Source organism: Nyctereutes procyonoides, unplaced genomic scaffold (assembly GCF_905146905.1).
Source record: "Nyctereutes procyonoides isolate TBG_1078 unplaced genomic scaffold, NYPRO_anot_genome, whole genome shotgun sequence".
In the NCBI taxonomy this organism is placed as follows: Eukaryota; Metazoa; Chordata; class Mammalia; order Carnivora; family Canidae; genus Nyctereutes; species Nyctereutes procyonoides.
This window is the reverse complement of record NW_026575035.1, coordinates 1,749,762-1,774,039: the sequence shown is the minus strand read 5'-3', so window position 1 is coordinate 1,774,039 and position 24,278 is coordinate 1,749,762. Positions and strand designations below refer to the sequence as shown.

The following is a 24,278-nucleotide window of genomic DNA, read 5'->3' as shown; positions in this document are numbered from 1 at the left end:
CATTTGTGAAGGCTTAATGTGAATTGAAGGGGTTTCAGGCGCTCTGTCCCCAGCAGCCTGCAAGGCCACCCGCCCTCAGAGGACAGGAGCCGCAGGAGGTGAGGAAACACATGTCCCTTCCGGCTTCCGAGGGCTGACAGGGGCCCTGACAATGTGAAGACCCTGCCTCGGCCATTCAGAGGAGATGGCTACATCCTTCCGACCCCACACACACAGGGCCGCTTCTTGCTCCGGGGAGGGAACCCAAGATTCTCCGTCCTCCAGACGCCTTGGCAGCAACCATACTGTGGAACGCGCTCCAGGGCTCCTCTTCCCAGCTTCTTGGAAATGACACTTGACCGTGCAAGCACAAGGAAGCCCACATATCCTCTTCCATGATGAGGTTTGTGTCAGAGGAAAGTTATACACACTTCTTGGGGGTGTACGAGGTCAGTCCAAGCCTCCCTGGCTGACCGACTGTGGCGGAGGGTAAGGCCAATGAAGGCCCTTTGATGTCTTCTCCCCTCTGAAGGGTGCTCTGGATGAGCAAGGGCTGTCAGCTGCTGGGCATCCGTGTAAACACCCACATGTGTGTGTACCTGTGCGCCCTGCTAGAGACGCTTCGGTATTGCAAACAACTCTTAGGACAAACCAGAGGTGATCACTGATACAACACGCCAACGTTGACGTTGTATCTTGCCGGTCCATCTTGACTCTTCCCGCACAGCCTTGGGTGGTGGTGAGAGGCAGTTTTCTTTTCATTTTTTTTCCCAAAGATTGTATTTATTTGACAGAGGGAGAGGGAGAAGGAGGCTCCCCACTGAGCAGAGAGCCAGATGCAGGGCTCCATCCCAGGTCCCCGAGATCATGACGCCTAACCGACTGAGCCACCGGGGTACCCTCCCTCCCCCAGACAGTTTTAGATTCAGAAAGGCAGAGAATGAAATTGTTGCCAGCTCCGTGGCTCCCTCGTGTGTTCACACCTGAGTTGAGCTGAACTTGAACTAAAACTTTGCCTCTAGGAGCCTGTGGAACGGGAATAGTTATATTATCCTACAAGATCATTGGGAGTTTAAAGTGATGTGACCACTCTTACCCCATTTGCTGGTTTTATTTTGTTGACAACATTTATTACTGCCTGAAAGACAATAGCCCTTGTTTATATTCTGTCCATTGCTCCTCCTGCCCTGGTGTAAGTTCAGTGCTATTTTCCCTATGTCTAGGGACAGTGCTCGGCACCTAGTAACTGCTTAGTAAATATTTACCGTATGAACAAAGGTGAAATTCACGCTTTTGTAAAGCACATCGTAGAGACTCAATCATTGGTATTTTTCCTTCTCAAGAGTTTAGGTTTACCTCTATGCTCACTGTAGCAGCCTGTGGCTCAGAAATGGCCTGGACTCAACACTGTACGACTCAAGCCATGGAATTCAGCAGAATCCTCATCGTTTGGGCCAAACAGGTCTGTCCCAGATTCTTTAACCTCTTACAAAGAAGGCTTTCCAGCGTATTACCATCTGCATGGGCTGGAAGAGACCTTAGCTTTAGGTTCAAGGTCGTTTGTTGGGAGATTGGCTTTCTTGACTTAGGTCCATTTCTGCAGCTGTTTTGTCTTCTCTCCCAATGTCTGGGGTGGCCTGGATGAAATTCTCCAGCTGTGGTGATGGTCATTCAATAGGTGGCACTCTCTCCCAGAATACCATCCTTCGTCACAGCCCAGATGATCTTACTGATAAATCATTAGGCTCCGGTTAGGGGGATGGCACAGTTACAAGTACAAAATAGTCAGCATGACTATTTTGCAACTTTTCTTTCCCTCCCGTACACCATATCCCACTCCCTCCTCTTGTTTTCTCACCTCCTTTAGAACTTAATCCATGTGCTAAGACCTTGAACTTAAGGAAGATCGGTTGACCCTTTTCCTAGGAGGAGGAGGGGACAGAGGGAGACATTCATGCTAAGTCTTGGGCTTGAAATCCAGTGTTGATTCTTTTTGTCATTCATTCACTGACTCACTCGTTCATTTATTCACCCAACATTTACTGTAGGTCAACACATACTTTAGTGGTGAGAAGAGACAGACCCCAAGGGCAATGACCGGAGTTTGAAGTTTAGATCTGCTACTTATGGACTTTGAGAAAATTTCTTAAGCTCTCAATGCCTCAGTCTCCTGATTTGTTAAGTGGGCGTGATAACAGTACTTATCTCACAGGTTTCTTTCAAGGATTTCAATAATTAACTTTAATTATTATTTATAAGATACTAAGAACAGTGCCTGGTACACAGTAACATTAAATCAGGGTTTGTTAAATGAATACTAGCTAATACGTTGTTAATGACGACGTGCTTGACTTTCAGAGAGACATAGTAGTGCTTTTAAAGCATTGAATATATTGCACATATTCCCCACTTTAACATCTCTGAAATCAGGACGGGATGTCGTAATGTGGCAACATCTTTTCCTTCTTAGTGATATATAAAATATTCTTTTTCAAATTGATAGCATATTGGGTTTGATGAAATATGACAAGTATAAATAGCATCTGTCCCTTTTTGCTAGTCCCTCTCAGTTTACCACATGTGCTCATATTTTCCCAATTAAGAAAGAAAGAGGGAGGGAGGGAGGGAAGGAAAGAGGGAGAGGGAGAGAGAGAGAGAAAGAGGGAGGGAGAGAGAGAAAGAGAAGAGTGGGAGGGAGGGAGGAGGGGAAGGGAGGGGAACCTAGGGAGGGAGGGGAGGGAGGGGAAGAGAGGGAGGGTGAATGGGTCCTGGTATACCCCAACCATAGCAGCCTTCATCAGACTCCAAAATCCCCACTTGCAGATATTGGAGAAGAGTCTAGTCTTCCTTGCTTCACCTCCCTGAACTTCTTTTCAGCCTTAGTGTGTGTGGTTGGGGATGGGGAGGGTCCCTTGGTCAATAAAAACTTTCTGAGCAACAAGCAACACATTAGGCTCTGAGACTTCACCTTGAATTTACCTTGTAGTACAATTGGGAGGGTGTAAACTCCAAAAATTCTTTGAGAAAGAGGCTATAATAGAGACTCTATATAATAGACTCGTGTTTCTTAGAGAAAGAGAGAAAGTTTATATTTATTTTTCTATTTTTAAATTGTTATATTTTTATAGTTAGGATCCTGTCCAAGCCTGAGGTCTGGGTGGAAGCCCCTTTGGGGCCACGAAAGGGCACAAGGCCACAGATGAAGCCTCAGTTCACTACTCCTGGGTGGAAGGGCCTTGGGACCTGAGACAAACCCTGAACCACACTGTGGTGCCCTCCTCACCCCATGCTCCACCTGGGGTGTCTGCTGAGTCACACCCCTCCCTGCAGGGAGCTAGGTGGGGGAGACTGCTCTTTAAAATAACTGTTACAGGGGTGCCTGGGTGACTCAGCAGTTGAGTGTCTGCCTTTGGCTCAGGGCGTGATCCTAGGGTCCTGGGATCAAGTCCCAGATTGGGCTCCCCACAAGGAGCCTGCATCTCCCTCTGCCTGGGTCTCTGCCTTTCTCTCTGTGTCTCTCATGAATAAATAAATAAAATCTTAATAAATAAATAAATAAATAAATAAATAAATAAATAAATAAATAAATAAAAATAACTGTTATGCTGGCAAAGCCTGCCAGTTCCAACTGCCGCAGAGGGGGTTTGTGTCTTGCAGAGCTGGCTCTAAGCAGAATTAAAGGGAACAGTCATGGCCAGAAAATCTATTCTCCTCATAGTCTTCAGATCTTGAGAAGAGGGTAGCCGCAGAGCAGGGAACGATATGTACTCACTGCACCAGACATTTGGGGTGACCCTCTCATTTTGCAGGTTGGGGTAAGTGGGTACCATGGGCCTTGCTGGCCCACCTGCACCAAAAGGAGTGGATTCTTCACTCTCCCTTCATTTTCTTCCTTGATATTTGCGTCCCGCTGTTTATGTCTGGCAGCAACCAGGCAGAGAACCGGGGATAATTGTTCTAACTCCATGTGGGTCTCACTCTCCTCTCCAAGAAGATGTAGGGAGTGGCACTGCCCAGCTCAGAAGGCCATGCCCAGGGTGGGATGAGCTAATGAACTGCTTTATAAGTCGCAGGACTCTAAACAAAGGTTAATTGTTTTTACTCTACTTATCTATACTTTCAGGGTACAGTGTGAAGGCATCTGCTTCAAAACTCAGTGCAGGCATTATGTGAAAGCACACACGGGCTGGCCCACACTCAAGGTTGATACATGAAGCCTGGGACTCCTCGTGGGGCCACAGCGTTACACGAATAGCTTGGGGATGCTGGTTATCCGTCATCATCTCCAGGGATGAAACGCTGGTCACCAGTGGGGAGGAGCCCCCCTTTCAAATGTTTTTCCTTTCTCACCCCACCTCACCCCACAGTGCTCCCTCATCATCAGCCTCCCTGACTCACCCCCACCCTACCTTTACTGACTCCCTGCTCTCTGATCCCAAACCCTCAACTTTCAAGATAACATACCATAAAAGCACGTAGAGATGAAAATGGGTGATAGGGCTGAGTTGCAAAATGAGAGCACTCAGATTTAACCTCGGAGAGAATATCTAACGCGACACTTCTGCTTTACAGGGAGGCACCCTCTACTGGGGTGGGGGTGGGGGTGCGGGGTGGGGTGTCCCCACTTCTCCCCACTCCTCATGGACCTGAAATTTTATCCACCCCAGAAGGGGGGTGCCAGGCCTCTGTGGAAATGAGCCCTTCAGGGCTCTTGCCTCAGCCCTTCCATCCCCCTTAAAGACATCATGAATTGCTTTCAAGTTTAAACAATAAAATAATGCCGTTTAAAACAGGCCAGGATTCTTCTCCCACCCAATGCCCCCAGCAAAGAAAAATGGCTCAAATGGTTCCAAGTCTTTGCTCGCCCACAACTCATCTTTGGAGCCTGTCTCCCCTGTTTCGGGTGCTGTGAGGCCTGACAGACAACTATCATGGCACCCAAGCCTGCTTCCACGCTCACCGACCATCTCCCAGTCTGGGCTGGAGCCTCTCTGAAGACTGGCCATGGTTTCTCGACGTCTGAGGCATACACACATACTTATGCTCAATACTGTTGAATGAGTGAATGAGGGGGGTAGAGCAGTGACAATAAGCAACCTAGAGTTTAACGTTGAGATGTTGACTATGGAGAGCCCCTTAGAAGCGAAAATATCTGACAGAAATATTTCCTTACCCTGATTTGGAAGAAAAAAATCTCCAATTTCCAGAAGCAAAAGCATCTTCCTCCCCTAGACCCAGGGGACTGAGTCACTAGACATCTCAGAGTCGCCCACCAGGAACCGGGACGAATCCTCCATGAGCAAGTCGCCTTCATCAAGAACACCTAGTCGCTTGCTCTTGGTCACCCTTAGACCTTCTTCCTTTCCTTTTCTCCCCTGTTGGAGTATGGACATAGCATCTCTTTTATTTTCTTAGGGACCAGCCAACAGAAAACCATACTTTCCACCTTTCCAGAAAGATTGGGAGAAACCATCTTTTCCTCACGTCCTGCCTAGAGACCTGGGGTCCCAAGATTGCCTATGTGTTTGGGACAGAAACCCAGGGACAATCAGGAAGCAGAGGAGAGAGTGGCTGAGTACCTGGGTCTGGGGTGCTCAGGGGCCTTTGGGCCCAAGGGTTGTGCTGCCACCCACACACCCTGCTGCTCCATCACCGACCTATGCTCCCCGAGCTTTGCAAACCACTTTACCTCGGAGAGCCCAAAGGACCCCGTAAAGGAGGCTATAGCCAAACACCCAAGGAATCCCAGCCCCAGCACAGCTTGGTTCTGGTGGGGTCAGGCCGAGCACGCAGTCACCTCTAGGGTAGCATTAGGTGGCACAGGAAGGCCCCAGCTCCAAAATACATTCCACACGAATGCCTGAACTGTTGGTGACTGATTCACCCCTCTATTCACTGAACAAAGATTTACCTAATGCTCCCCAGACTAAGCCCTCCCCCGTTCAAACAGCAATGGTGTCTGTCCTCAAGTGAATCGAGGAAGAGCAGCGAATTCTGACACGAATGCAGGGCGAGGCTCCCGGCACTGCGGGGAGGGCCTCGCTTTGGAGCGCGGGTTGGCGGGTTGTTGACTTTCACGTCCTGCCGTCCAAGCCGGCTGGTGACCGGGGCCAAGCTACTCAACCTGTTAGAACCTGTTTCCTTATACGTCTCCCGGCGATGATGATAGTAACCGCTTAGCCCTGGTGGCCAGGGCTCTGCGACACACGTGTGCAGCCCCAGGACAAGTACTGAGAGCTTCTAGTAGGACGTGAGCATGGGAGTGCAAAGGAAGTGGCAACGACAAGCGCCTGGAGGCTCTGAGGAAGGTTTCGGAGGGGACGTGGCATCTGATATGGGTCTTGGAGGACGGGCAGGAATTGGCCAGGCAGAAGGCAGGCGGGTGGGTGGCAGGGAGAGGGAACAGTGTATGCAAACTACTGAAGCAGGACACAGCAGAGTGTCTCCTCAGAACCTGAGAGGTTCCGGCCTTCAAAGACCGGGAACGTCGGAGGGCTGAGGGGATGCACCCACTCGCTGTTCTGTTTTCTCTACAAAGCCTCACGTCCACCTTCTTTGCTCTGATGACGCGGTGACCTTCCTACGTCAAAGTACAACAGCCCCTCCCCGCCGCCCTGCTGGGCCCCTTTCCTGCTCTGTTTATCTCCAAGGTATTTATTGTCACAGATGATATCCGTTTGCTTATTTTATTTATGCACCTTCTCAAGGCGCTCATCCCCCTTCCCTCATCAACACGGACGTAGAATGGAAGCTCCCTGAGGAGAAGGGTCCCCGTGTTCTCCTCATGGCCGCATCCCACATGCTTGCCTGGGTGCCTGGCACAGAACTAAACTGACAGGAAGTCGCTGGCTTCATTCGACCTCTCTTTGTTTGCTTCCCTCAGGGGGGCCAGCTTGCCGTTGGGCTCCCATGTTGAACAAGACAGGGTCTCTCCACTCCTGGAGCCCAGTTGGCCCTTCTGGAGAGGTCTCCCGAGGCCTCCTGTGATGGCTGTTGAGAGACCCACTGAGGAATCTTGGCTGTTCCCTTTGACTTTTCCTGCCCACTCTCTAAAGGGTTTCAAAATGTAAACACTTCTGGGGCTGAGTCCACTTTTAAGCAAATCTTCCTTTTGTGCGACTAAGAATGTGTGTCTCGTGCAGGTAGAGGTGACTTTGGGAATCCAAGGAGGCTGCCAGGTGCCTGGGGGGAGGAGATGTTGAAAGGACAGGGTGGGGGTTCAGGAATGGAGGCGCCCAGAGACACATAGCTTCTTTCACAACTTGGCCTGGGGCGGTTCCTGTGATTGGGTGTCTCCACCAAGAATGTCCCCAGAATTCCAAAGTCGTTTTTAGATGTTTTCTTATCCTGTGTTCGATAGCCTTCAATAAAGTAAGTTTAAGATTGGGAAAACAAAAGGGGTTTGTGTAGCTAGCTTTTTTAGGCCTGGTGCTGAGGGGAACGAGGGCCAAAGGGTTTTTTTTTTTTTTTAAATTTTTTTGTTTGTGAAATATCACAAAACATAAAAAAGAATAGCTACAAAGGAATAGCCTACTAGACACTCATTTACCAGTTAAAAGCCCACTTACCCAGGTTTTTTTCTTAAGCTAACGCTGGACTTTACTTGCCTTTTCTTAACTTGGAAAACAATAAGTAATTACACAACTAAACAACAAATAATGCCAAGAAAAAAATGAAAAGATTTAATGGCAGGTATTTACATGCTTATAACAGATAAAAGAATAACTATTCCAGAATATATAAATAGCTCTATGAATCAATAAGAAAAAGAGAACCCCCTTCTGGTTGTTTTGTGGCAACTCCCAATCTGGGTGAGTCTCCCCAAGTTTTCCTTCCCTCTTCTCCCCTCACTACTGTCTGCACCACTCACACCGGAAGTTCACACCTCAGGGCAGAAGGAGCTTGAAGAGAGAAGACTCCAATTCCTTTCTCCTCATCCTGAGTCCCATCCCCCACAAAGCAGGGCCCAAACAAGATGAGGCAAATTGCTGTGGAAATCTTAAGTGCCATTTCTTTATACTTCCACCTCCTGACAGGGAAAAAGAATGCTGGCTTGTCCCTTGCGTCTCCTTGTGAAAGAGAAGGGGCATGGTTAGCGTAAGAATCGTTTTTAACTTCTCAAGGCATCAGTATTTCCGTTTAACCAGTGGAAAAAACCAAGCCCAGAAGGATCAAATAGCATTTAAATGTCCCACAGGTAACAAATACACAAATAGCATTTGAATCCAGGACCATGTGATTCCAAAGCTCGAGCTTTCCCCCCTAAACCATGCTTCTAAGAAGGCCATGATTTCATCTGGACTTCAAGAAGGGAGTGTGTCTGACAAATCAACACCATGTGAACCAGCAGGACGCTGTGACAAGGCCCGTGCCAGGCGGTGGAAGTGGGGACACGGGTGGACCTAGGAGGGGAGCCCCATTTTTCTTCCTGTGAGCATGCCATGTGCAACGAAGGAAGGAGAGCTGGTAAAGGTCAATGGGATGACTGGACACCGGGAGGTTACTAGCCCTGACTTGGAGTGCAGGAAAATCTGTTCTTGCCTGGTGTTGTCCACAGAGCCCTCCTACATAGTGGGCATGCAAGCTGGTGTTTGAGAGCCAGCTTGGCAGTTCTGCAGACTAGAATTCATCCTTGCTCTGCATCTTGGCAGTTGTGTGAGTTTAGGCAGTTCACTTAGCCCAAGTCTCGGTTTCCTCTGATTTGCAAAGTAGGACAAAAACATTGTCCACAGGAGGCCATTGAGACATTAAAAGAGGTATAAAGTGCCCAGGGCAGGGCGTGGCATGTAGTAAGCTTTCAATAAAGAGAGGTTATATTCATTTTATCAATTAAGACCATAATTTGGCAGAGAGGGATTATGAGATGCAGAAATTCATTCATTTATTCAGCAGCTAGTCGTTGAACACCAGCTGTGCCATAGACACCCGGGTTGGATCTTTGCTGTGTACATCAGTGAATGGTGCAGACTGAGATCCTTGCTCTCTTGGAGATGTATTCTGGAACAGAGAGGCAGACAAGCAAAATCATAAGTAAATGATAAGTTTATTTTAGTAATAAACTGAAACGTGATATGTGTCCGGAAAAAATATATAAATAGAGGCTCAGGTGGCTATGCAAGTCACATATTTAATGTGGACACTCGTATCAGCTGAACCATCACCAATGAATGCTAACACTGGTAGTGGATTTGGTTGGAAGCTAATATCCATCTTGGAACCTGACCTCTTCTTTGGTAATAGCACATTGTGCTTTCTCTAATCATCCCAGTGTCCTGGATAAAGCCATCTCCTCACTCACTGATAATTAAGGGAGACCTTGAAAATTCTAGATGCTGCTTCCAGATAAATGGGTTTTTAAAAATATTTATTTATTTATTTGTTTGTTTGTTTGACAAAGAGAAAGAGAGCATGAGCAGTGGCAGAGGGAGAGGGAGAAGCAAGCTCCCCACTGAACAGGGAGCCCCGATGCGGGACTCAATCCCAGGACCCCGGGACTGTGACCGGAGTCAAAGGCAGATGCTTAAACGACTGAGCCACCAGCACCCCTAAATGGTTTATTTTTTTTTTAAGATTTTATTTATTTATTCATGACAGACACAGACAGAGAGAGGCAGAGACACAGGCAGAGGGAGAAGCAGGCTCCATGCAGGGAGCCCGATGTGGGACACGATCCTAGGCCTCCAGGATCACGCTCTGAGCCAAAGGCAGATGCTCATCCGCTGAGCCACCCAGGCGTCCCTAAATGGTTTATTTTTTATCGTCGTTTTGTTTGCAACAAGAGTAGCATCCAACGGTTATGTTGCTGACTGCATTATTAAAAACTAAAAACAAAATCCAAAGCTAAAGGTGTCAGCGATGGCATTGTTGTATTGGTGGTTGAGGAGAAAAGCATCTCATAAGTTGAAAGATCTTCTGAAAAAAAGAATCAATCTTAGAAACTCCAGGTTGGAAGGGACCTATAAGGCTCTGCTCAAGTTCCAAAGAATGAAGTGATTCAGACATGACCAGTTTGAATTGAACTGTACCGGGCTAGAGCTCCATCTCCTAGGAATTATATAGGTTGATAGAAGTTGATATTCAGAAAAAAAGGAAGACATGTTTATCAATAGATTTTCTTGTGAACACTTGCTAGGGGAGAAAGGAGACTTGCCTTCACAAAGATGCTACTAAGAAGGCTCGTGGTGGGACATTGTTTTCTTTTTTTCTGTTAAATACCTCAAGGCATGAAGAGCTGGGAGAGATGCTACCAGAAGCAGAGCAGGGAGGCCAGGCCCACAAGACTGGCGTCTGTCTCACTCTTCCTATTGGGGTTGACTATGAAAACTTTCAAACACATGGAGGAGTCGAGAGAGTACTGTTAGGGAATATCCCCTCCAACCCAAACTTAACATATTTCAATGACATTCCTTATTTGTTTCAGATATCTAATATGGATAGGTGGTAAGTAGACTTAGATGTAACTAATATCCCCTTCGTACTATTCTCTAGGCTTCTTCTCTCTTCCCAGAAGTAGCCATCGTACTGAAGTTAGTACATACACTTCCTGTCTGTAGGTTTATACTTTTGCTAGTATACATGCCTACAATCGAAATGCAGCGTTGTCTGTATGCTTTTAAAATTTGCATAAATGGTATCATACGTGGGACCCCTGGGTGGACTCAGTGGTTGAGCGTCTGTCTTTGGCTCAGGTCATGACCCAGGGTCCTGGGATCAAGTCCCACATCAAGGCTCCCCATGGGGAGCCTGCTTCACCCTCTGCCTGGGTCTCTGCTTCTCTATGTCATTTATGCATAAATAAAATCTTTTAAAAAATGGTATTATATGTCATATATTTTATCCTAGCTTTCAGGATCTCTTTGAGGTCTGCTGATGTTATTATAGTACTAGTTTATTAGTACTTTTTCTAAAACAGTGACCAGTTGGATTTCTGACCCCTGGGACACATTTGGAAGGTTAGCGAGACATATTATTCCAGATTGTGTCTCTCTAATGAATTCTTTACCTTCCTTATTCATCAAACTGTCAACTCCCTAAGATCAAAATGCCAGTGTAGGAGGTGAAATCTGCTGAGACAAGGACAAGAGATACTTGAAGAAACTACCTGAATGGCAACTAAGCCATTAAAATGTAAGGTAAAGGAAGAAGGGAACAGTGAGCTTCTTTAGACACTTTTTGACCTCTGTCTCTTGGGATTTTTTTTTCTCCTAACCATCCCTGCAGAAGCAACTGATATTTCAAATATTTCTACCATAGGTTAAATTCACCTGTTTTAGACTTTGTGCAAGTAAAATCCTACAGTATGTGCCCTTTTGTGTTATGCTTTTTTCATTCAGCATTTTTCAGATGCATCCAAGGTGTTCACAGGGTCATGGTTCATTCCTTTTTTATTGCTGCATAATGTTTTACTTTATGGAGATTCCAGTTTGTTTCTCCATTGTCCCATTTCTGGACACATGGGTTGTTCCTAATTTTTGGCTATTAGGAATAATGCTGTATGAACAGTCATGTATATGGTTTTTTGGTGGACATATGTTTTCATTTCTTTTCAGTAGTTACCTAGGAGTAGGATTGCTGGCTCATATGCATGTATTTAACTTTATAAAGCACTGCTGTAATATTTTCCACAGTGACTGTATCCTTTTACATTCTACGAGCAATGTTTGAGTTCCAGTAGCTGCACATTCTTGCCAACATTAGCTATTGCCAATCTTTAAATTTTAGCTGTTCCTGTGGGTTTGTATTTCATTGATTTTTTTTCCCACTAAAAACTTAGGAGTGAAAACTAATTTTAAAAATAGCAGGGTGGGGCACCTGGGTGGCTCAGTGGTTGAGCGTCTGCCTTTGGCTCAGGTCATGATCCTGGGGTCCTGGGATCGAGTCCTGCATTGGGTTCCCCACAGGGAACCTGCTTCTCCCTCTGCCTATGTCTCTGCCTCTCTCTGTGTCTCTCATGAATAAATGAATAGAATCTTTTTTTAAAAAAAAGAAAAAATACTGGTGAAATTTATTGTATGTGAATTATACCTCAGCAAACCTATTAAAGAAAAACTTCAGATGAAAAAAAAAAGAAAAAAAGAAAAGCAGGTTTATAAATGACATATATATTTGAAATATATTTATATATATTTTGAGGAAAGGTATTCAAGAAAATCTAATGAATATCATTCGAATAATATATTTACCTCATTGTATGCAAAGACCCAAATTTAAAGAATGATGCCACTGTATAGCTTTATAGCAGTTCTAAAGTTTTATGTTTCTAATAACATCCCTTCAAAATATCTCCTCATGATTTTACTTTGCTTTTCTCTGCTGACGAGATGTTGAACATCTTTTCATGTTTGTATTCATGTAACTTCTGTGAAGTTATTGTTCAAATCTTTGACCAATTTTAAAAAATTACGTTCTTTGTCTTATTGAGTTGTGTCTTTCATAAATTGGGTCAGATATATGTTTTGCAAAAATATATCCAGTCTTGTGGCTTTTCCTTAAAAGCAATAATTTTTAGGCTTGATGAAGTTCATTTATCATTTTTTTCTTTTAGAATTGGTGCTTTTGTATCCTGTTTAAGTAGTCTTTGCCTAATCTAATGTCACAACCATTTTCTTCTAAAAGTAGAATTAGTTTTAGCTTTTACATTAAGGCCTATGATCCATTTTGAGTTAATATTTGTAAGGTATAAAGTGAGGGTCAAGGTTAATTTTTTTCCATACAGAATATCGAGTAGTTCCAGTACTTATTATTGAAAAGACTCTTTTCTCTATTGAATTATCTAACTTGGCACCTTTGTTGAAAATTAATTGACCATATAAGTGAGGGTCTATTTTTGGAGAGTGTATTCTGTTCCAAATAAAAGTCATTTTCTTTTTCCTATCCTTGCCAGTATTTTGAAATTACACTATTTAAAGAGCTACTTGTTCATATTTATTCTTGCGTTTCTGATAAATATTTCCTGACTCTGGTTACTGTCTGTAGCAATGGTCAGGCATTTGGTCTTTTCTCCTATCACTTCCCATCTTTCCCGTGCCCTCGATCAACACTTCAGACATGTCCATTAGCTTCTGTGGCTTCAAACTAATTAAAAAGTTGACTTACCGCAGGTTCTTACTCTTGTATTTTTCTAATCCTTAATAGATAATGAAACTACAACAGGTCTGATGCCAGCGACAATAGCTAACAGTCTATCATATATGTCATCACTGGTCTAAGCACATTGAAAGTTGTTTAATTGTTCTAATAACCTTATGAAGTAGGAATTATTATCCTTTACAGAAGAGGAATCTGAAGCCCCGAGGGGCTATGTAATTTGTCTAACATCATACACACAGTAAGTAGCTGAGCTGGGATCCACACCCTGTCTGTCTCTAGAGCCTGTAAACTGTACCAAAATGCTAACTTACAAAATCACCTGTCAAATGACTTTAGCTGTAGATTGCATGCCATCTGTACTATTTTTAGTTAATATTTTTCTATTAAGTGGAGCTGTAAGGGATCTTAACATTTTTCAGATGAGGAAACTAAAATCCAAAGAAATCAGCTGGAAGGAGAGCCAGGCCCTAGCCTGAGAGGCCGGAGGGCTTTTTCTTTGCCCATGCTGCCTTCCTGGACTTGGGGACCACCTCGGTTTGGATTCCACTGCCCCGGGGTATCTCCCAGGGATGAGGTCTCCAGGATGTGTCACTCTGTGCTTCAGAGAACTGCATCCCACCCTTTAGCCTCCCTGCACCACTCACCAGATCATACAGACCTCTCCTAACAAGGCCTACTCTCAACTACCTGCCATGGCGGGAAAGAGTTACCCAATAAACTCATCCAGTGTTCTCCAGGCATATTCAAACAGACTTTTTCTGAGCTCTACTATGGAGAGCATTGTGTTAAACTCTGAGACTATAAGATATAATTGCATGCCCTCCAAAGGCTTATAAATACCATCAGCAAATAATATTCATTAAGTCTCTAAAGTGTTTCCATACAGAATGATTTTTATACACATAACTGATCCCAGTGCCTCCTTTGCCCCATCCTTCCACTAACTTTTGTTGTTTCTTCATATAGTTAAAAAATGTATTGGTGGTTTCTTGGTCCAACATTATTAAATTATGGTACAGAGAAATGAACATTTATTTGGAGGCAATGAACTTGATTTCTAGGGTCCTCTCTGTCACTTATTAGCCTGGTGACCTTCAGCAAATTATAGCCTCTTTCCTTATTGGTAGAGGGGATGATAATAGTACCCACTTTCACTGGCTTGTGGCAGTCAAATGAAATAACAAAATGCTTTGAAAATACTGATCCTTTTGAGAGCTATAAGAAGAAAGAACTTGGACTTAGGAGTCAGAAGAGGTAGATTCTGAGCTTCCCTGAACACATCAGAGGCAGAATCTGTGAAAACAAAGTCATGCTGAGGAGGTGAGGGGTTGGGCTGGCTAGCCCAGGAGGTAAGGGCCTGACCCCGGCCCAGTCCTGCACCTCATTTTCATTCTTTCTTCAGCAAATCACAAGTTATTGCAAGTCATGGCCCTTCCTGAACAATCAAACCAAAACTGTCCGTGATCAGATTTCAAAGATTTAAATAGAAAGAGGACTAGATTGACAGGAAGAGAGCATTCTTAAAGACTGATCCAATAAGTGAGGTCTCTTTCATTCATCCCTTAACCAACTTTCACTGTCTACAGTGTTCGCTGCTAGGCATTATTTTAGATGCTGGAAATATAAAAACCAAGAGGGTTAATGGTGCTCCTAAAACTTCTTGAGGGGGTGAAGTATAGGTGTGGGAAGGGCTCAAGGGAGGTAATCTGGTTAGCAAAGTCTGAGTGAAGGAGTGGAGGAAAATGGTCTCAGGGAGGGCTGATGGAGATGGGGAGCTGGGCACCCAAACCTCCTCATCATTCTAGAGTTTACTATCTAGTGGGAAAAACAGAAATAGAAGCCAAGAATGACAATGCAATGTGATAACTATGTGAAGGAAATATGAATATAGTGACATAAAATCTCCCTCCCCCCCAATCTCTCTCTCTCTCTCTCTCTCTCTCTCTCACACACACACACACACACACACACACACACACACACACACACAGCATCAATTCAAATTGAGAGGGATACCAGGGAAGAGCTTTGTAGCCTCTGGGAAGACAGATTTATGATTTGTTAGACCACGAGTCTATGCATTTAGTGCTCCTCTGCTCCCTTTCAACAACACCTTACTTTGCATGACACTTTACATTTAAAAATACTTTCACATTCTGTGTTTCATTTGGTTTATAGAAAATAGGAATGGAAAATGGGATACTTCCCATTTTACAGATGAGGAAATAGGCACAGAGAGATTACCAAAGTCACAAGTCTTGTCACTAATAGGGTGGGCATTGCAATGTAGTTTTCTGATTCTTGGTTGAAAGCACTTTTCTAGTACAAGTAAGTGACTTCATTATCAATCTGATAAGGGCATCTGACTGTCATGAACCTTCATTGATCTAATTTCCTCCTTTCTGTCCTGTTGTATATTTTTTTGTTGTTGTTCCAGAACATAGTAAGTGTCTGTGGAGTCCTGTGCCACTGTGATTTAAACAAGCAAAAACATGAATTATATTCTGGGACTCAAAGGCCTCATATTTTCAAAGCTGCTATAATTATAGTCCAGCCATGTTATACCCTCAGGAAAGAATCTTGCAGTTTCTGCAACTGTCAAATGAAGGGCTTAGGCTACAGTCGCTCATTGCTAACATTCTCTGATTCATTTTTATAACCATCAATGTAATTTTAAAGTATTCATTAAGAGAGAACACACACACACACACAGACTTTTTTAAAGTATGGATAATTACAAACCAAAATATTAATAACCTTTATCTTTGGGTAATTGAATCTTATTTGATTTTTTCTTCTTTTTGTGTAAGTCTGTACCTTTATTTTTTTTTTACAGTAAGCATGGATAGCTTATGTAATTTAGGTAATAAATATATAATTCCACTAAGAACTGAAACTATGCCAAAAATGTTATCAGCACTTGGCAAAATATAGCATACTTACAGCACAATGGAGTCTTTACAAGTCCGTGTTTGAAATTTCAAATTCATTGATGAGACTAAATAGTACCAATTTTTGACAAATGTATATTAATTCAGTATGCTTTGATACATAGCCAAAGAGCATTCTCTACAAGAGAGTGTTGGCTGATTATCACAGAAGATACATTGATTTCTAAATTGTTCCATCTTTATGACTTATGACCATACCAAGATTTAAAAGACCCTGATTTTGCCTCCAAGTGCTTATAATTTAGTGGAATTTAATTTTATGGGGTTGGTAGTAGTTAGGTTTTGAAGAAAGTATGCCAAGTCACAATGACCCCTGAAAATACTTAAATCAGTGTCTAAAAATAGTCTGTGGTTGCATTTATGATCAACTAACTCAGCATTGGCTTTTGGGAGGGGGCAGTTAATTCTGTAATTTCTTGGAGATAAAACGCCTCCTCACCTTCCTGGCTCTGGGATCCTTAAAGTTACTCATTATCACTCCAATCAGCCGGGGGGGGGGGGGGGGGGGGGGGTGATTTGCTTGCTTCATTGCCTAAGAACATTATCTTGTTATTTTCCTTTCATTCTTTCTCTTCTTCTTGGATCCTTATAAGCCACAGAGGTTCACACTGAAAACATGTGATGCCACTGTAGGAGGGTAGTAATATTTCATAAGTAACTGTTGAATGAGACCCTGTGAGTTGTGTTAAAACAGACCAGCAGCTGAGTTGGGTGGGGGGAAAATGGAAAACATTAGGAAGTAATGATATGTCAGACTGGGCTTGTAGCCTCCGAAATGTACTGTGTGCATCAGGCCGTGCACCAGTGAGGTGACACGGTCCACAAGGACAACTGTGCCCACTGCCCTTTACAGAATTTTCAGTGTAACGGAGGAGATGGACATTGATGGGACAATCACACAAATAAAGGGAAGGTGGCAAGCAAAGAAAGGACGCCCATACAGTGTGGGGATGGAAGGCTGAGCACCACTGCAGACCCCAGCAAGTGGGCAAAGTCAGGAAAGTGCTCAGTCGATTTAGGAATAATCTAATGGGTGGCTGGCCGGGGTGGGGGTGGTGGGGAGCGGAGTGTCTGTTCAAGAGGTGGAAAGAGAAACTGCATTTTATTGCATTTTCTGAGAACTCACCATGTGCCCGACTGCCTGTGGGGTGGTCTTTCCTTAGGTCCCCTGCAATCCTTAAAACACACATTTGACAGGTTGGCATCAGGAGCCACAGTTTTTAAGTGAATAACGCAGGCTCAGAGAGGTTAAGTCACCCAGCACAGGAGAAAAGGCCAGGAAAGGGATCCTCAGCCGCAGGCTTCAGAGTTTGGGGCTTATTTGGTTGGCATCGAAGGAGGTGCTGGAGGCTTCTGGGCGGGCACAGGGCTGGAAGGAAGGTATACTGAGGAGGGTTTGTCTCCAGTGGGGACAGAAAGACTGGGGTCAGGGAGCCAGCTGCCGGCTGCTTGGACACTGGTGAGAGGGACTCTCCCGGGAGGCCCTCTGCGGAGGCTGCTCACAAGCTACTGGGTTTGGGGGGGTTGGCGGGGGAGGGAAGGAGAGGAAGATAAAATCATTTAATTTCCAAAAACTTCCAATGCGCAGCACAGCATAACAGAGGAACATGCCTCTGCCGTGACGGTTGATTTATGCTGCTTAAATTTTGTAGCCTATAAAATAAAAACGTTTACTGTGCCACCAGTGGAACCCGGGACTCGAGTCAAATACGGGTAAGAGCATAGACCAGCTCACGCGGGAGACTGGCGACAGTCATTTCTTGCTTTAAGGCCTGATTGTCCCAATTGATCATTTAAGGAATGAGTAGCCCCTGCAGCTTATACAAAGGGCAGCCTTTCTTTTCAAGTCGAGTCTGTATTTCATTTGGGGCTTTGGGCGGGCTCCCTTGGCGACGCCCCTGGGGAGCGGAGGTGCCCTGAGATCTGGAGGGGTTGCAGGCCGGCATCCCCGGGGCAGGAGCTAGGCCTGGGGGCGGGGGGGGGGGCGCCCCGGCTGGGTGAGCGGCCTCTGCACCCACAAGGGGGCCCTCGGAGCCCCGCAGCCGCGGAGCTTGCGGCCAGCCCCAGGTCCCGCTGCGGGGAAGGCGCTGCAGAGCCGCCAGCCCAGCCGCGCGGAATGCGGGGGCTCCCCCGGCCGCGTGGACGCGGGCCGGCCGCAAAGCCCCGCAGCGAGTCTCCCTGAACCCGCGCGGATCTTCCCCTGCGCCTCGCCCCGCCGCGCCCAGGTCGGAGGGCCCGGGCCGGGCGTCCCCCACCCGCTGCCCCCAAACCCATCCCATGGGGAGGGCGGACCTTCTGGGTCAGGACCTGCCTGCATTTGATGTATTTTACTTTTTAAAAGATGGTATCCGTGGGAGACACACAGAGGGAGGCAGAGACATAGGTGGAGGGAGAAGCAGGCCCCGCGCAAGGAGCCAGGTGCGGGACTCGAACCCAGGTTCCAGGATCACATCCTGAGCAGAAGGCAGACGCTCAGCCCCTGAGCCACCCAGGTGCACCCCCCTACCCCTGCCTGCATTTTTTAAAAAAAGATTTTATTTATTCATGAGACACACAGAGACAGAGAGAGAGGCAGAGACACAGGCAGAGGGAGAAGCAGGCTCCATGCAGGGAGCCCGACTCGGGACTCGATCCCCGGTCTCCAGGGTCACGCCCTGGGCTGAAGGCGGCGCTCAACGGCTGAGCCACCGGGGCTGACCCTCCTGGCCCCCCGCCCCCCCGCCTCTCCCCCCGCCCCCCTCGCCGCCAGCGTTTCAAACCCGCCGCCCGGGGAGCAGCACCGAGGCCCCAGGCCCGGGGGCTAAGCGCTCCGCAGATCTGTTCGGCGGATCAGCTCCGACGGGGACAAGTGCATTTCTTCAGGAGAACCATGAATACTGATGAGGCGCTGTGAGGGTGAATCAGAATTTCAAAGGACACAGATACTAGGCCAAAAGTTACATTTCTAAAAAAGTCCCCAAGTAGGACAAAGAAAGGCTTCTAGTCTTCGGAGCATTTGACTGACCGGCATTTAAAACAAAACCAAACACTAGCGGGGAGCACGTGCCCAGGCCTCGGGCAAGGCGGCCTCAACCCTTGTTTGCCTCTCGGGATAAACCTATTGAAAGAATGTGTGAATGATTTTAAGAGTCTCCCTGACTCTTGGACAAAGGAGTGCTTTCTGAGAATTTGAAAAACTTTTGTTGTAGGCAAAAGGGGGCAGGGATTTTTTTTCCCCTTCTGTTTTTAGAGAGACCCCATTTAATAATGGATCTTCAGGCCACTGTGAAGCCTGGGACACTAGTCCAGTGTGACGACCCCCCGAGGCCCATTGCTGCCCATTTCAAGTCCCGAGGCTTGACTGTCAGCCGAGTCACCTTGGACAAGCTACTTCAGCAGCTGAGGCCTCAGTTTCTCCTGCCCAAAATGGATCGGATTACCCACCTCCCAGGGTGGTGGTCAGGCTTTATCGGGTGGACATGTTACAAAGTAGTTAGGAGCCTCGTACAGAGTAAGCTTGATAATCTGTTTACCAAAAAATGAACCGAAAATGTCCAGCTTTGCACACACACCCCCAAAGTTGTCACCATTAGTATTAACTTGTCCCTATCAGGCCCCTGCGACCTGACCCATCCCATCTGGGGCCTCACCCCTCCCATGCCTGTCCCCCCTGGGCCCCAGAGCCCTGGTCTTCCTTCTCCATTGTGCGGGGTTCATTGCCATCTTCAGGCTTCTGCTCAGCCTCGCTTTTCAGCCTGCTTCTGTACAGGGGACTTGTGTGTCCTTTGGTCTCAGACCCATATCCTGTCCCTACTTTCTGAAGAAAGATTCCCCCATTACTTCCAGGTGCTCTCCAGCTACTGCCCTCTTACATCTTCTTAGCACTTAGCACTATCTGAGCTCATTTTGTCCTCGCTTGTTTCCATTTCCACCTCCTGACTCCTGCGCCATGAGAATGTCAGCCCCATCCTGTTACCACCATTTCCCCGGCTCCTAGAACAGGGCCTGCGCACAGGCGGGGCTCCAAGAACATCTGCTGAAGGGGAGACTTGAGGGAGTGAGTGATGAGTGAGCAAGCGAGCAAGTGAATCCATGGAATAAGAAATGTCCCAGGAAGAAACACTGGAAGCTGAAGCCCCAGTGCAATTCAGCGTTTTCCGGGAGAGTGCACCTCGGAAGCCCTTCCTAGGCTGCCTTCACCCTTATGCCAACCCACCCCAAATCTCACACTGGGGACTTTCGTGTTGGCACTCGTCTGTCTCCCTGGGGAGCCTCCCACTCCTTGAAACAAAAAGCCTGTTATAGTGCGTAACACCATACCAGACAGACATATAATAGATGCTCAATAAAAATATGAGGTGAGTGAACAAATTTAAACAAAACATATATATGCTATGACATTTCAAGTTAAAACTAACAAAGTTACTGGTGCTTGTCTTTGGAAAATATTAGGTTTGGGGATGCCCGGGGGCTCAGCAGTTGAGCGCCTGCCTTCAACCCAGGGCATGATCCTGGAGTCCCCAGGATCAAGTCCCGGGATTGAGTCCTGCGTTGGGCTCCCTGCATGGATCCTGCTCTCTCTGCCTGTATCTCTGCCTCTCTCTGTGTGTGTCTCTCTCATGAATAAATAAATAAAAATCTTTTTTTAAAGAAAGGAAAATATTGGGTTTTTAGTAAATGAAAAGTTTGTTGCAACTTTATGTTTTAGAGTATCTTTAAAGTAGGGTATGGAAATGGAATGTAAGGTATGCTTTGGTACTCGCAGGCCCAGAAGGAAAGCATTTAAAGGGGCAGAGAGGAACTGGGGGCGGGACACCTGGGAGCAAAGTCCAAGGCTGGAGAAAGTTGGCTTGCTTTGCTGCTTATTGCTGGAGGACTGGGTAGAGGGAGGCCGGTGAGGACACCTGGGATTTCCCAGAAAAAGGCAGCAGAGTTGCCCGTCAGGCCCTGCCCCACCTGGGTCTTCAGTTTCTGGCCCAGTGACAGGCCCAATGGGCACACATCCTGGGTGCTGAGGGGGAGGCTGGGAGGGGTGGGCCCTGCGGGCTGGATATCTGTGGGGGGGAGTCAGCAAGTAGTCTCTGAAGTAACTTTACATAGATAAATGAGGGTGGGGGAGAGAGAGGAGAGGGAGAGAGAGAGAGCAAGAGAAACAACCCCCCCCCCCCAGGGAGAACAGAGGGAGGTGCTGCAAAAGACACTCAGGTGACCCCTAAGAATTCAAGTCTTTCATTAGGCCCCACCTGAAGGCCAATTGTTCTGCAATCTACTGAGTGGTTTTGGCTCTAGGCTTATCTAAATCCAGTTGGGGTGTGGGGGGTGGTGTGGGGAAGAGTTTCTTCCTTTAACGAGGAAGAACAAAATAGCTCAAGAAACAAAAGCTTTTTTTTTTTTTTTTTGTGACCGGAATTTAAATGCTTCCAAAATGAACTGGCTACATGAGAGAAATTTGATTTTGCTTGAAAAATATGTCTTTTCCTGACCCCTCCCCACACATGTCCATAGTATGTACACAGACAGGTCTCCTTTTAAACCTGGTTGTATGAGCATAAAATAGAAATTTACTCTCCTGTTCTGACTTCTGCTGGGAGTAGAAGATTCTAATGACAACATGCTTGGAAACATTTCTCCAAACAAGCACAAGACGTGCCAGAGGGTTACATTTGGAGAGTTTGGTAGGATTAGAGAGGGGCAGGTTAAGGCTAAATGAAGGCGAAAATGAGGCCAACAGCGGAACCTGAGGAAGACACGGTGTTCCGCATGGAAGACTGTCTTAGGCCAAGTCACTTACCTCTCATCTCCTTGTTCCTCCTTTGGGAAGTGGAACTAGAACTGGTTCCTGCCTTATCCGCTCGTGACGATTACATGAGCTCATGTGAGGAAAGCATGAGGGCGGGAGTCCTGGGCCCACAGTTAGCTCACGGGAGCACTTGTGCATCTAATAGCACTTGAGTGCCCTATTGCTGGAAAGTCCTCCAATTCATTTCCATCCTACAGGTAATCACTTTAGGCTTTGGGATATAAGGAGAAAAGAGCACGTCCCAGCTTTCAGGAGATCTGGTCTAGAGTGAGGACAGACAGGTAGACAGATAATTATAATCTTGTGTGTTGTGTAGTGAACCAAGTGTGCCCTGCGTGCTGTGGAAATGGCTGGGCAGCACCAGTGTTTCCCTGGGGTCCCGTGTTAGCGTGGCCATGAAAGGGAGCCAACTTTTATGTCTATGGTCTACCAGTCTATGGCATTTATTTGTTCCAGCACCTAGCAGAGTACCTACCATATAGAAGGACTTGAAAAAAGCCTTGCTGGGGGCATCTGGGCGGCTCAGTGGTTGAGCGACTGCCTTTGGCTCAGGTCATGATCTCAGGGCCCTGGGATCGAGTCCTGCATCAGGCTCCCTGCTCAGCAGAGAGCCTGCGTCTCCCTCTGCCTATGTCTCTGCCTATTTCTGTATCTCTCATGAATAAGTAAATATTTTTTTAAAAAAGATAGAAAATAGACTTGCTAAATGAATACAACTCGTTTAGACCTTGTCTCTGTCAATTTCAATGAAAAAAAAAAAAACCCTCAAAAAACCTGAGTGTTGATATTGGTATAAGATTGTAAAACTGAATAGAGGGGGAAAATATCGAAGGTGGGTTGTATGAGGAGGCCAAGTCCGTGGTCTATCTGCCACGTGATTTTGGTGGTACGATCTTGATCTGGCCACTGGGCTAGGCAGTGGGCTGCCAGCCTGGAGGAGAAGTAGAGGAAGGCAGGAAGGGGGAGCCACCCCACCGAGTGCACTCAGGCCGACGGCTGGGTGCTAGACACAGGCCGTGGAACTGGAAGGCCGCAGAGCCAGCTGAGGACAGAGAGGACTCAGAGGGCTCCTCGAGGGCCACGTGGAGGAGCCAGACTTTGAACACGTGTCCTTCAGGTGGGGGAGGAAGATGCAGCAGCTGTCAGAGCAGAATCAGCTCAAAGTTTTATTAGGCTTTATTTAATTTTTTCTCCTCCCACAACTCATTAGGCCTGCTTTTCTCTCTTCTCCCCACATTAAGGTGGAGGTTCAGGGCATACACCCTGGAGTCAGGGGCCTATCCCAGTTCCTATTGACTCTGTGTCCTTGGACAAGTTCTTTAATTTTCCCTTGACTCCGTTTCCCCAGCTTTGACATGGACAATTATTGTGAGGATTGAGTTAACTTGGGGAAAGGGCTGAGAGCAGAGCCTGGTAGGTGGTGAGTGCTGGTTACACTTCAGGTGTCAACATGTCACCTGCATGGTGTGTCATTGTCTTGGAAGTGAGCCACTCTAACAATGGGAGTGTCCTGACTGCGCTGCACTCCTGGGCCAGGGAAGGCGTGGTATGTTTAAAGTAGGGGCCTTGTGTGGTCACGTTTGCATTTTAGAGAGAGCAGATTTAAAGAAAGGGAATAGACCTTGAGGAGGCCAGGAGCCAGTGAGGACGTTGTAGCAGAGTCTACGTGAGAGACAGGAGGCTCTGAATCCAGGAGGTGAAAATGAGCAGAAAGAACTGGGGGCAAAATTGGCAAGGCTTAGTAAGTGTTTAGAAGTGGGTAGTGCAGGTGGGTTCCCCAGTTTCTAGCCTATTGACTGGGGGGACAGTGGTACCAGAGCTGAGGTAAAGAAGGTCAAGGGAGAGGCTGGCTGGGGAGAGCAATGATGAGGACTTCCATATTTCCTGGAGGGACACCCTGCTCTCACCGATTCCTTGCTCAAAACCTGTCAATGAACCACCATGGCCATTAGATAAATGTCAATTCTAGTAGTACTTACATCCCAGGATTATTGTAAAGATTCGCTAATGCAACTCAAATTCTCAAAATATATTAAGTGCACATGGCATTGTGTGTTTGCTATTTATGAGTCTATAACTATTATGAGTCAGATCCCTGTGTTGTCTGTCCTCTGTTCACATCCCAGACTCACCCTATTCCCATTCCTCTGGCTGCATTACAGTTCCCCAGTTCACAGAAAACACTGGCCTTCTCTCATCTCCAGAGTTGAGAACTCTCCACCTTCCCTTTTTTCTATTTAACTTGTTCTCCTCCATGTTCAGCTAAGATGTTGCTCCCTCTAGGATGCCCTGGCTGGGTGAGGGACCCCTCTTCTATATTCTCATAGGCTTTTTTTTTTAAAGATTATTTATTTATTTATTTATTTATTTATTTATTTATTTATTTATTTGAGAGAAGCAGAGAAGCAGGCACCCTGTGGGGAGCCCCATGTGGAACTCCATCTGGGAACTCCAGGATCATGCTCTGGGGCGAAGGCAAG

General features: G+C 46.3%; 1 long non-coding RNA gene across 1 annotated transcript in view; it reads right to left on the bottom strand.

Moving 5' to 3' along the window:
* Positions 1-7,742: 7,742 nt before the first annotated feature.
* Positions 7,743-24,278, bottom strand: part of LOC129505325 (uncharacterized) — a 161,731-nt gene continuing 145,195 nt past the window's right edge. Inside the window, exon 3 of the long non-coding RNA XR_008663507.1 lies at positions 7,743-8,976. This is a non-coding gene — a long non-coding RNA (uncharacterized LOC129505325). The remainder of the gene's footprint in view (positions 8,977-24,278) is intronic.